This window comes from Paroedura picta, chromosome 8, assembly GCF_049243985.1.
Source record: "Paroedura picta isolate Pp20150507F chromosome 8, Ppicta_v3.0, whole genome shotgun sequence".
Classification (NCBI taxonomy): domain Eukaryota; kingdom Metazoa; phylum Chordata; class Lepidosauria; order Squamata; family Gekkonidae; genus Paroedura; species Paroedura picta.
Window position 1 is genome coordinate 66,853,121 of NC_135376.1, and position 11,002 is coordinate 66,864,122.

Genomic DNA, 11,002 nt, shown 5'->3' on the forward strand with positions numbered 1-11,002 from the left:
GACAGGACCTTTGTGTAGCATAGGAGCAACAGATCTGGACATTGGCTGGTCCACTGGCTGGCTGATATGCAGACTACCCCAGCCTACCAGCTAGAGGATACCATGTGATGGCAGTAGGTGGGACTCCAATGGGTGCAGGCCACTGCATGGTTTTGCTTGCCACTGGAAGTGAGGCTGCCTTGACAGCCCCCAAGCAAGGCATGTCTCCTGAAAGTCCTCATCCCCAAATCTTTAAGTGGACCCCCAAAGATTGGTGAAGGTGGGCATGCAGGCTGCCTCCCTAAAAATGGATCCAACCCCATGCTGACACTGCCAAACAAGTTGCAGCAAAGAATAGCCGAGAACAAATCAACAGCTCATAACAATGAAATGATAGTACGGATGGGTGGGTGAAGCCAAAAGGACCAGCTGACCTTGGCAGCAAAGCAGGACCCTTTCATAACATGGCTGGCAAACCTAAGGGGGAAACCCCCCATTTTGAGCTCTGCCGACCCAATTCCACCTATTGGCCACGTCAGGCCACGTCAGGAGAAGAGATGCCAGGAAGCCCAATAGCTCCAGTGGCTTCCCCAGCCATTTTCTAGCCATGCCTGTAGCCATCACAGCTGGCAATTCCAGTGTCACTGCTTCTCCTGTTCCCCATGGTCCACAAACAGGGCCCTGGGTGAGTTGGGGGACCATGCTTTTGAAAGACTTTCATCTAGCTGTAGTTTGTTGCCATATTCAGGCATGTTTCATTCCTAGAAACTGAGATATATTATTCCTGTAGACAAGGAAAATCACTTTGTAAGACATGCATGGTAGATTGTATTCAGATCACAAGTAGTTGATTGTGTGCAGCTGTAATGTACAATAGACAGTCATGGAAAATGTAGAATCTGTTGCACAGCAAACTGGTTCAACACCACACAATCATAATTTGCTGCCTAATGCATGTAAATAACCATGTAGCATCAATTATATATGGCCTATATATAAGAGGATTACTTGGTGGCAACCCCCCCTCCACTCTTGTTTGGAATAACAGCTAGTTGATAATGGAATTATCCACAGCCATCCCTGGTTCTGCAAACATGAACCTTTATAGCAGTTTTGCAATGATGAAGAAGGATTGGCATTTGCTAGGCATATTTCTGGCCCAGCATTTAAAAGGCCCCCTTCCTCTGCATTGGGAAGACTATGGTGTGGAACTTCTCCACAGTGTCATATTTCAATGGGATCTCCATATAAAGAATTCTTTTTCTGTATATGCCGTCTTTTGTTATATCCTCACCACCTGGGATTTATAGCATGGCACAACAATTTGGATGAGGAGCACAATATTCATTGCCAAAGAATACATTTTACAAAATTGGAAACCATGACATTTGCACACAGAAGATGCCAGGTTCAAAACTTAATATCTTTAGTTTATTTATTATTCAATTTTTAGAACCACCCTTCTTGGCCCAAGTGTCTTGGGGTGGTGTACAACAATTTAAAACCAACCTGTAATGAAAACACAATGATCGCTTAAACCATCTAAAACAACAGAAGGTGTCCTTTTCTCCCAGGCCCCATTGCATTACTTATTCCAAAATCTCTGGTGGCAGGTATTATTTTTAGTTCTTTACTGAAGACATCTCTGTCCTTCCCTATCTTCTTAGATTCAAGACAGAATAAAAGGCAGCTGTGAAAATGGTTCCTGCCCTAAATCTGGACTCTAGAGAAATGCTGCTTCTAAGAGCAGACAGTACTGAATTAGATTCAACCTGATATTTATGAAGGGATGAAGAGGTATAGTTAATGTATAAAAATTAGTGTAATGTAAATTCTAGCATAGCTGAGATGAATGATGGCTGGCATGTGTTATCATGAATGATGGACTGTTGGTTTTGTATGTAACTTAACCCTTGCATGCCCCCTATACACAACCATGTCAAGCATGCCAATCCTCATATCACTACTGTTACTAGAAAACATTATAATTGGATGAAGACTATTCAGACATTCAACAAAGTGATGCAGCTTTGATTTTCCTCAAAAAATGACAAAAATGCCATCAATAAAATGCAAATATAGCCTTACATTGTCCCAAAATTAACCAGAAGGTTCGAACACATGTGTTTCCCATCCAAATACTAGTCAGGGCCCACCCTGTTTCGCTTCTGAGATCTGATGGGATCGGGCTTTCCTGGGGGACATGGGTCAGGCTTGCTTGAGTCCCCCAGATGATCTGGGCACTGGGGACCAAGCCCTATGAGGAATGAGGGGCATGAGGGACTTGGGAATGTTCAGCCTGAAGAAGAGGAGGTTGAGAGAGGACATGATTGCTGTCTTAAGAATTTGAAAGGTTGTTACTTGGAGGAGAGGAGGGTAAGGTTCCTGTTGGCACCAGAACATTGAACCTGCGGTAATAGTTTTAAAGTATGTGTACCAGCTAGATATCAGGGGGAAAATCCAGTCAGAGTAGATCAGCAGTGGAATCGGCTGCCTAAGGAGGTGGTGAGCTCCCTCTCACAGACAGTCTTCAAGCAGCGGCTGAACAGATAATTATCAGGGGTACTTTTGGGTTTATTCTGCATTGAGCAGGGGCCTATGGCCCCTTCCAATTATTATATGCTTCTATATATTTTTCAATTGTGTACACTATAGATTTTGGATATTCCAACACTATGTGCTAATGTCGCACAGCTAAATCTGTGGTGTGGTCAGGCAGTTCAAGCAGGTAGTGTGTAGGCAGAGCGTGGAACCTGGTAATTCTGAAAGCAAAGGGAAGGAAGAAGACTGAAACCCAAAAATAAAATACATTTACTCAGCTTGCCTTTAAAAATGTATTCCATGTATTTAAATGGAATATCATTACCTAGTTAAAATGCCTCTACTGATGTTAGATACAAAAAAGGCAGCCAGACAACTCTGAAAAACTTTCCTCTTTCAGTCCTTTGGGTCTCACATTTTCTAAGATTCTCTTTGAAGCATGAGGGGAAAGCAAGCCAGACTATGAAGGGCAAATAACTTTATGGTCAGTTTACTAACACCTTGGAAGGAAAGCTAATATAGCCTAAAAGTTTTTTAAATGGTATCCCTAAAATCTGGGGTTGTTGTCAGGTTTGGAAGAAAAAAGTCCAGTCCCTTTAACAAAGGCTCAGTGTGTGAAAATGGGCAGTTAAAGCATTTCATGGATTGGAAGTACATAACATCACCTGGTCAATAACAGCCCATTAAGACTCTATTAAAGGAACAGGACACTCGTTTCTCCAGGCAGTTGCTTCCCTACTACGCCTCCCCCCCACAAAGGATTTACCAGAGACAGGGACCAGAAAACAGTAACTACCTCTGACCAGTTGGGACAACTGGGAAGATCTGCAACAGATAAATATCGACATTCTCATAACACTCTCTTAAGCAAATGGATGGGCCATCCCCCCATAAGGGAATCTGGACCAAAATAACCAAGGGAGCTTAATAATTAATTTCACTGGTTTTCAAATTCATACTGTTGTTACAAGACACTTCTATTGCTAATTTTCGTGAAGGGCACTACAAATATTAACAGAGAGTTTAAATAATTGGTTTCTTTCTAAGTCTGCTGCACAAGGAGATGTCCCAGGGTGCTAATATGAGGTTCAACCTATAATGAATTAGGCAGGAAGGTCTCAAGCTAGCTGAAGACAAATTTTGATTGCCTTGTAAAAGCTGTATGTGAAGTGTTCTTCATAAAACACTGGTCAAGATACTATAAAGCTAGTACAGAGTGTTATAAAGCATTGAGGCCAAAAGCTCTCCCATTGCATATCTCTGGGGAATCATGAGAAGTTATGCAAACATGCATATAAAACATTTTCCTATAAAAAATAGAAGCTATCATAGAATATCTTTTCACAACAATCATAAAACTTTTTGCTTCAATGTCAACAGTAATGGAAATTGCGTAATTTTTTTTGAAATTTTAGAAAGTTTACTGCAACATCATTACTCAGTTTCAGCATCGGTTATAGCAAATCTGGGAGACCTTTTCTTATTTGTGTCTTCTTCCCTTTGACATAATATCTCATTGAATTGCATCGAACAAAATTATCTTCCTTTGTGAGAGAAATTCAAAAGCAGGAACAGAAATCTACTACTAATTCACAGATTTTCATGATATAAATTGGCAAGAATTTGTATTGGGTAAGAGTATATATACTCTGACCTGGATAGCTATTTTCTCCAGAAGTGGACAAACAAACAAACAAATGATTTGTGCAGTTGCAATCAGTTGTAATTCCAGGAGCTCTCCAGCCCTCACCTAGAAGTTGGCATCCCTAAATGCAATGCAGAGTAAATATGAACCACTGAATTATTCTTAGCATTCGTTTTGCAAGCTGCTGCTGGATTACTTTCCACAGACTGAGCATGGATTGCTCAATGTAAAAGTCATTCCCTTGAGGTTCCCTTAATGTATTTCCATTTTCTACAGCTGTTGGGAAATTACTGTCCTCTCTGGAAAACAATTTGCCCTGTACATTGTTCTGTGGCTTCCTGCATAAGTAAGCCATGCCCTGGGAATTCCTTAATTTCAGGGAACTGGCATGTAATCTTGGGTTGCTGAGACTAATACATTAATTTGGTTTCTGCAAGCCTGAAGAGAAAATTCCAGCCCTGTTTTCGTTACGAGACACTGATTAACTTATTGGGTTAATTAAAAACCACCCGCCACAAAACAGCCCCAATCAAAACTCATTTCTGCTGAAAATCTTAAACCTCGTAATGATGGGAAATGTGGCTCCATATCCATCATAAACCAATTCTGAAATGAGAATGCTTTTCAGCCCTAAGGGACAAACTAATTTTTTTTTTTAAAATGATGAGTTGCAGTGTTGCTGTTAATTAGCATCTTATCAATGCATAACTCATCTGTTCTGGAGCCTTTGCAAGTCTGGCTTCAGGCCAAGCAATGTGACAGAGACGGCTCTGGTGGCTTTAGCTGATGCCTTCTGTCTAAATGTAGACAAAGGCCAGGCTTCTTTGTTGCTCTTACTGGATTTATCAGCAGCTTTTGATACAGTAGATCATGCCATCCCTTTGAGACATTTGGAGGCAGAATGAAGTAAGTATCTGGGGATGTGGCGCAGTCTGATTTAAATCATTGCTTATGGGCTGTACTCATAGACTTGCCATTGGCGATTGGTTGTTTTTTCAGAATGGGTGTGGTCCTGCAGGGTTCCGTAGTGCTCACCCTTATCCCTCATGTGTTCAGCTTTTATACAAAGCCTTTAGAAGAAATCCTGAGTAGCTTTGGAACTGGATGTCATCAATATGCTGATGACCCTCAGCTCTATATCTCTCAGAACCAGCTTGGTGTAGAGGTTAAGAGTGGCAGACTCTAATCTGGAGAGCTGGGTTTGATTCCCCACTCCTCTTTCACATGCAGCCAGCTAGATGGCTCCACATGCAACCAGTCATAGTTCTCTTGGAGTTCTCTCAGACTCACCTACCTCACAAGGTGTCTGTTGTGGGAGGAGGAAGGATAGGCATTTGTAAGCCAGTTTGAAACTCCTTTGCATAGTGAAAAGCGGGGTACCAAAAAACAAAGTTCTCTTCTTCTTCTTCTTCCATATACTCTGCTGTGACAGCCACAGTGATCTGAGCAGGATCTTCTGCATGTGCCATGCAACAGGTGAGCAAAATCAACAACTGTCCTATGTGTGCCTTCACTGCAGTGCCCTCCCCATCCTGTGGAATGACCTGCCTGAGGAGGTCAGAAGCCTCCCAAGCTCTTAACATTTCACAAACAATATAAAACAAATTGTTCAGTAGGTTATTTTATGAACGGAAATAGGGTTATGTCAAAGCAGATTAGCTCAGGAAAAATGCACTGTTTCTACTGATATAAAAACTTGTCTAACCTAAGCTCATGGTTGTCCAGACAACTGTTTTGTTTCAGATTTCTACTGTTCCGGTTCTATTGCAGTGTTTGTTAGAGGCATTGTTGGACTGGTTGCATTGAATTACATTGTGTAGTCTGCTCTGAGTCATGGGAAGAAATGTGGATTATAAATAATGTAAATAAATAAGTATTCCTCATACTTCCTCATACTACTCATGTACATAAAAGATTCGTAGCCAAAGCTGTCAATGGATCTGTTCTGTTTGATTTAGCCTTGAATTGAAAAGTATACATTAGAACTCAGATGTGGATTTAGGAATAATTATGAATGCATGAAGACCTCATTATACATTTTCCCTAACATTTTGAAAGTTAGAATTAGTTTCAATATTCAATGAGTTTTTGAGGTACATTCAAATGGTGTATGTGTTCAGCACCTAATGAATTGCACATAAAGATGGAAACTCTGCACTGTGAAGTGCACTCTTAAGCAATACACTAAACTGGCTCTTTATGTGGTCCCCATAGAGTTGCCTGCTGTGGATTGGGAAGTACCTGGAGATTTTAGGGGTGGAGATTGGGCTTAGAGGAGGGGAGAGACTTCCCCAGGATATAATGCCATAGAGTCCCCACTCCAAAGCAGCCATTTTCTCTGGGGGAACTTATCTCTCTTGTCTGGAGACCTGTCATAATTTCAGGAGATCTCTAACCACCCCCCGCAGGTTGGCAACCCTAAGTCCCCAGGTTCTCCCAGATTGCCTTCACCTACCTCACAGGGTGTCTGTTGCGGGGAAAGGAAAGGGAAGATGAATGTAAGCTGCTTTGAGACTCCTTTGGGTAGAGAAATGAAGCATTCTTCTTCTTCTTCTTCTTCTTCTTCTTCAGTGGTGACTGGAGATAGTCATTGCCCTACCAGCTGTGGGCATGGGTCCCAGAAACCCTGCATGTGATGTAATTTCATGAAAGTGGGGGACCTCACTGCCCTCTTTCATCTGTCTTAGACTCCTCCAACAACCTCCCTCCAAGTCTACCAGTCAGTAGAATTTCAGTCTGAGAGGGGAACAAATGTACAGCAGCCTGCTCCACCTCCTCTCCTCATGGCTTGCCTAAGGATGCCAGTCGCCAAATGGGACCTGGGGGTCCCCTGGAATTATAGCTCATTTCTAGGCAACAGAGACCAGTTACCCTGGAGAAAATGGCTGCTTTGGGGAGTGGACTCCATAGCATTATACTCCACTGAAGTCCCTCCCTGACCCAAATCCTGCCCACTCCAGGCTCCACCCTCAAAGACTTCAGGGATTTCCTAATCTGGAGCTGGCAACTGTACTTGTTCTACTGCACAGGTTTAATGGCCTTTTCTTCCCCCATCATTCGAGCCAAACACTAGCTACTCTGATCAGCAACAAAGTGTCTCTGATAATAGTTTTGAGCATTGTTCTACCTTTAACAGAGGATACATAGGATATCTTGGTTGTTTTTAAAAACAAAATTAACCCTACACATTGATTGGGATGGATGTATTTATTTATTTTAAATAAATGCAGGTGAAAGTAACGAAGCAAAACCTTTCATTTTGCTTTGAGAGGGAAAGAAGCATGGATCAGAATTCTGCTGCTTCAACAGGCTGATGCTGCAGGACTGGTAAAAATGACAAATGCTCACACACACCTGTTTGAAGGACATGCATTGCTCACCAACTCTGATGTGGCTGTTCTAAAGACACACCCTGGCACTATTGAGGTGGAGCATGAGTTCATTCTGCTTATGAGTAGTACTTCCTGTGGATGAGTCATACAACCACAAATCTCTCCTCATCTTGGAGAGGTAAATTTCAGCCATGCCGGGCCTTAGTTGGTGGCAGGGACTGTTTAGTGTGCAGAGAAGTGGAACCAGTTAGATAAAACCAAAGTTTTTTTTATTTGGGCTTTTCTGCACATCTTAATTTTAGCATCATGCTAAAATTGAAAAAGTCACCTCAGTTCTCATGTCTTTCCAGCCATTTACTTGTTTATTATTTACAGTTTGAGGCTGTAAATATTCTTTATTTAGATCATAGGTCATCTATTGAGGGGAGACGAAGGGAAAAGCTGTTTGTAAACCGCATTTAGACTCCTTTGGGTAGTAAACAACAGGGTACAAAAAAACAACAACAACCAATTCTTCTTCTTCTAAGGAGCAACCATGAAAGAAGCATGTGGGCATATAACATTTTATCAACAGTGAAAAAATGGAGATAGAAGGAGCAGGGTGGAAATCTGTGTACTGTGACTATCCCATGTGTATTAGGGCAGGGAGACATCACAAAAGAAGGGAAATGACGCAGAACTGGGAGGAATTGGTTGCCATGTAATCTCCCTCTAAGAAGAGTGTCCAGTCTGATTTTTCCCTTCACATATCTGAAGACATGGCTCCGGAAAGCTCATCTGTAATCACTATGCCATAATTCCCAAAGGTCAGTCCTCTCCCACATTCAATGAACATTCCAAAACACAGGTTCTTGACACCCGTCTCTCCACACCCATGCCCTCATTTGTCACCATGCCACCACAACCTCCCACATAGCACATACCCTTACAGACTGAACAACTCCTCCCCTTCCTCTTCCCACCGCCAAGTTCTAGTGCCCATTGTATTCCTGGATACAACGGGCTTTGCCCCTAGTAAATCACATAAAACACATAAAACCATAACAACAATCCACATCAACAAATGGCAGAATTTCCCATACCCAATGACAACAGGCCACAGAAGTCCACAGGGATCTGCCATCGGCCTCAGGAAAAAACCAGCCATGCCCAGGTAATCATGTACCGGGCCCATACAGGGGCCTGTACAGGGAGGGACCAGATCTTCCTAGCCTGGACTCAACCAAATGCCAAGCAGAAGAACTCTGTCTTACAGGCCCTGCGGAACTGTAATAGCTTTGTCAGGGCCCCCAGCTCTTCAAGGAGTTCATTCCACGAAATCCTGGACAGGACTGAAAAACCCCTGGCCCTGGTTGAGGCAACCTTCCTGGGGCACAGGGACAGACAGCAGATTCATACTTGCAGAGTGCAAAGCTCTGTGAGGGGCATAAGGAGACAAGTGGTCTCTCAGATAAGCAGGGCCCAGGCTTAGATAATGCTGATCCCAATCTGTTTCATCTTGCAGACGTGGATGGTACATGGCAGATGGTGAGGTCCACACAGAGCCTACTGTACAGAAACTGCTACTCAGCATGAAATTTTCTAGCTCTAAAGCACCAAACTCGGATCAGGAAACAGCAATATAGGTTTACCATTTACTGCTTGTGTGATATAATCGTCTGTATCTTAAATAAAAGGTTGATGAAGCACATTTCCCATGTTGTATTGGTCCATTCATTTGCTCATGTAGTGGCATCTGGGTGCATACAATTTGAAATCAGCAGGAAAGCAGATCGATTCATGTGTAGGGAGGAAAATTGGCAGGTCTACCCTGATTATTTTTGTTTCACATTTCTGTACCTTTTCTAAAATATCCTTGTACAGACTGTACTATCCTGAATGTCCTTTCCTGAAGTCACTGGCATGACAGTACATCTCTTATGCCAATTACCTTTTCCATTTTAATCTGGCAAATCACTACATGGCTCAGGGCCTTTGTGTTAGCTCTCAGTTGATTTAATATTGATGCTTTCTGTAGGGATTCTGACCTACAGATAGGGGCTCAGATTTATCCTCTTTCCCGCCAACATCTTTCTAAAATACAGTACTATTAACTTTTCTGTAAAAGGTAAGTAACCAAATGGTTTAGAGCAAGCATGAACTATTAATTATTATATGTATGGGAAAACACAGCTCAGCTAGATATTGTATTTTGTTTGAAAAGGACATTCTGAACACATACTTTGGAGATATTTAAAATGCTTGTATGACACTTTTCCACCCAGTTGAGGACCCTTAAGGCAGCAAAGAATCAAAAGATATAAAAATTCATGGCATGGCATCCATTGCCACCTTTCTTGACACCCACCAAATGTCCTTAGTAAATTGGTAAACTCAGTTGGGGCATATATGCCATGTTTTCTTGGGCACTGGAGATTTTATTGTCTGTATCGATTAAAAATACCATTGCTGTTGACTCCATGGGTTGAGAGACCAGGCACAGGGAGTTCATTTCAGCCCTTCAATGGCTTCCAGTTCTAAGGTACAGAGAACCAAAACTGAACAGGAAAAACCTCCTAAAAACGCCAACATGTTACAGTATTTCAAGCATTTTGCACCTCACGAGGTATGTAGAAGTATTAGCTCCCTCCACCCTTCAAGCTTCCGCATCTTTGCAAATGCAGGGAAAGAAAGTATCTGGCTGCATGTGAAAATTATATAAAGGGCTGGGAAGAAGCAGGGTCTTAGGCCTGCGTAGGGTGCTTTGTTATGGCCAGAGGTTAATTGTAAACCTAAGTATCTAAAACATCAAATACTAAAACATTCCTCCTCCACTTCAAAATACCTTAACTGTATGGCAGTAACTTCCCACCCTTTGGGCCTGTAGTATTTTGGTGCATGGATTGTAAAGGAGACCAGATGAGCTCACAAGAAAACTTGTCTTACAAGTTTGAAAAAAGAACAAAGCCAGCCAAGTTTGGCCTTTATTTGTTCAAGACTAAAGGACATTTTACATGTTTTCCTGGTAGAATGGAAACCATGGATCCAGCCTGGTTTCTTTCTCCACCACTAGGGCAATGAAAAATTCCAGGCCACATGGAGAAATCCAAGCAGCTGAGGGTAGCAGGTGGGGAGTGTGGGTCTTTGCCATGGGCATCTTCCCTGATCCCTATGCTAGGAGCCTCCATCTTCTTGCAGCTAGTTGTATGGCACACCAGCCACTCCCAGAAGCTCCTGTTACTGTACAGTTGCTATGGATCTCCCAGGTGAGGGGTTGGGAATCAGCTGTAGGGCAGTGGGTTTTCCCAAATGCCTTTCAGCTGATCCCCCATGTTTCCTGAATGAAGCACCTCATCTGGGTATAATGAGGGTTGCCAGTCTCTAAGACTCCTGCTTAGGGATGGCCATGAAATAGGAAAATAGGATTAGCTTCAAACCAAAACAACACAGCACAGGCCATTTCCACTTATCTACCTGGATAGTATTTGGATGGGAGACCGCCAAGGAGTTGGGTAGTAGTTCTTCC

The 11,002-nt window shown here is 42.5% G+C and overlaps 1 long non-coding RNA gene across 1 annotated transcript; it reads left to right on the top strand.

Annotated features, from left to right (window-relative positions):
• Positions 1-4,723: 4,723 nt before the first annotated feature.
• On the top strand, positions 4,724-9,181 carry LOC143843689 (uncharacterized). Its single transcript, XR_013233654.1, has 3 exons — positions 4,724-5,071; positions 5,598-5,641; positions 9,002-9,181. It is a non-coding gene; the product is annotated as an uncharacterized LOC143843689 (long non-coding RNA).
• The last annotated feature ends 1,821 nt before the right edge of the window (positions 9,182-11,002 follow it).